The sequence below is a fragment of the Microtus ochrogaster genome, linkage group LG9 (assembly GCF_000317375.1).
Source record: "Microtus ochrogaster isolate Prairie Vole_2 linkage group LG9, MicOch1.0, whole genome shotgun sequence".
Taxonomy (NCBI): domain Eukaryota; kingdom Metazoa; phylum Chordata; class Mammalia; order Rodentia; family Cricetidae; genus Microtus; species Microtus ochrogaster.
In genome coordinates this window covers 15,824,302-15,827,337 of record NC_022034.1, presented here as the reverse complement: position 1 = coordinate 15,827,337, position 3,036 = coordinate 15,824,302, and the positions used below count along the sequence as shown (strand labels likewise).

Below are 3,036 nucleotides of genomic sequence, written 5' to 3'. Positions count from 1 at the left end.
CATGCTTTTTCAGACCCAGGCCAGCTGGCCTTGGTGAGTTCCGGATAGAACATCCCCATTACACTGAGACAATATTTTAATATTTTAATTGTTTTACACTGACACAATATTTTAATTGTTTTACAGACCCTTTTTGTATTGTTTCATTGGATACTCTCCAAGAAGGATATCATATCCTAGCTTCTAATAGCAAGTTGATGAATTAACACATAACAGATAAGGGCATAACTTCATTGGTAGAGTACATGAACAACCTTAGGTTCAGTCCTCACCACAGCATAAGCCAGGCATAGCCTCTCAGGGCTGCAATTCCAGTGCCCAAGATATAGAAGCAAGAGGACCATGCATCCAAGGTCATCACCTGCTACATAAGGAATGAGGGGTGACTTTCAAGGCCAGCTCGGATACATGATATTATCTCTAAAAGTAAAAAAAAAATAAGAAACCATATAAATATATGAATTAGTTCATGATGACTATGACTTCCAAATATTCTTATTTTAGGAGATAAAATTAGGACTAGCTTAATTTTTTCCTCTTAATACAGAATGATTGATTCTAAAGTAATTAGTAAGATCGGGATGGGGCAAGTTAAGCATATGGGACATTGTCTAACACCTCTCTCAATTCTCTGCTTCGAAGGTGCAGTTGATTACTCTTATTCTGGGTGAAAAAGAAGTAGGCAAGTAGTTAATGAAATCCTGACATTGAGAAATGTACGGTGAACAGAATTTCTTAACCCTGAGGTGAGCTGAACCAAGTCTTGCTGTGAACAAGAGAATTAGAGAGAAGAGTAACGACTTCAGAGATGGAAACTCAATAAAGGTTGTGCTGAGGCCTAGGTCCAGCAAATCTTCATGGAAAGTCACTCTACATCTTCCGGAAATGGTGGTGATTTCCCAGGAATGGGGCTGGGAGAAAAATGACAATGGCCAAATCAAAAGTCTAAAGCAAGCTCAATGCACATGTGTGTGGAACATTCCACTGCTTGAAAGGGAAAAATAAAGTAGGAGTCTCCATATGTTGTAAAAAATACGCAATGAGTGAATAATGGATTGGTAAGTCATTAAACCCAATGAAAAGTTGTTATTTTAAGTGATATTATAAATACTCATATATATTGGTCTCTAGTTGGAATGTATTGATGTGAAACCCGTCATATCTTTTGGAGACGACTGTTGGAAAAAGGGAGAAAACATACACACATGTTAAGATATCAAAAGGGTGTGCTGAAGAAGACCTCAGTATCTGCTCACTCCAACTCAGAAGACCAAGACCCACTGAGCAGTTTCAATTGCTAGGGAGGCAGAGGCTACTGGAAAAAAAAATATGTACAAGAAGTAAGACTCAGCCCTTGGCATCTTATAGATAAAAAGATTTACTGCTCAGTGGATGGCTCTTCAAGAGTTTGGGGGAGGCAGGGGAGTAAATAACTCTATATAACCATGCACCAATGACCGATACCTCCACCTAATCACATCTCCCGAAGAAAAGCATTCCATCTGCCTACATACAAGAGCTGCTGTAATTGGCAGACCCGAGTATGAGAAGCATTTCAAGGAACCTCATCATAATTGACTCTTTGAAGTGTTAGAAAATCTGGCTCCTCAAGTGCAAGGATGTAACTCCATGATCTGCGTGTCCATGTTGACTTACCTATCTAGAATCTACCCACCATGGGTATTCCTATTGATAGCCTTATACATAACACACAGCAGAGGTGAAGGAAGAAATTGGGTTGGACTATAGCTCAGTACTAGGGCACTTGCCTAGTCCGTGCAAATCCTTAGTGTAAGCCCAGACACCGAGAAAAAAATAAAACAGAAATTTGTTTCAATCCAGCTACCCCACACCAGTCCCTGACCAGCCCAGGAGTTCACAGATGATTAAGGCAGCCCCACCCTTTCTACTCAGGATTGTAGAATTAAAAGTTGTAGGGTTTTTTTCTATTAATCACTGCATCACCTTGCACATCTCTCTCCTTCTTCTTGTTCATACCCACGTCACAAAAAGGTCAGTCCTAGAATGATTGATCCCATTTCTTTCCCCACATTAAACTATGACTTCTCTGCTTCTGTTCGCATATACCCAGTTTCCCTGCCACCGCATAAGTCACACTCTGAAATCCTGGAGCTCAGGATTGAGACTACAAAGATAAATGTGGCACAGAACCTATTTTTGCAGAGCGTAGAACATAGTGAGAGACGGAAAGTAGCAGAGACAGTTTTTCCAAAATCTCAGGAGTAAGTATGAGTGTAAAGCTACAGGAACACAGAAGATGAGGGCTATGCCAAAGCTGGGGCTCTGGAATGATGCCCTGAGGATTTCACATCTCAGCTGAGTCGGAGTGAATGCATCAGGTGAAAGATGAAAGCTGCTCTCCAGGCTGCGTCTGGCTTCGGGAAAGGCATTAGCAAGAGAAACAGCTTGGTATCTTAGTACCAAAGCACTATTCTCTGGTACTTGATGCTCACGGACTATGCTGTGGTATTAGATGTTGAAGGATGATGCTCTGGTACTTGATGCTAAAGGACTATGCTCTGGCACTTGATGCTGAAGGAAGATGCTCTGGTACTAGATACTGGAGGACTATGCTGTGGTACTTGTTGCTGAAAGACTATGCTCTGGTACTTAATATCTAAGGACTATAGTATGGTGTAGGGAAGAGGGCAGAGGCCCTTCATGCATATTCAGCAGAGTGGTTCTGGTTCTCACCAAGAACCCTGGGCCAGAAATGAGCAGATAAAATTTAGAATTACAGCTTCTGATGCCTGTATGCTTGAGACTGGATCTCACGGAGCCCAGGTTGGCCTTGAACTTGATATGTAGCTGAGAGTAACCTTGAACTTTTTATCTTCCCACTCCCAACTCTCTAGCACTGGGTTTATGGGTATGCATTACTATGCCTCATTTATGCCATTCTAGGGATCAAAATGACAACTTCGTACATGTTAGAGAAGTGCTTTACTAACTTGGCTACATCCCAACCCAGCTACTGTTTTTACGGTTCTATTTGGGGTGGGTAGGGTTAGGAAG

General features: G+C 41.5%; 1 protein-coding gene across 5 annotated transcripts in view; it reads right to left on the bottom strand.

Moving 5' to 3' along the window:
• The window catches only part of LOC101983738 (nesprin-1-like), a 191,322-nt gene that overhangs the window by 183,527 nt on the left and 4,759 nt on the right, over positions 1–3,036 (bottom strand). The gene's annotated exons all lie outside the window — the stretch shown is intronic.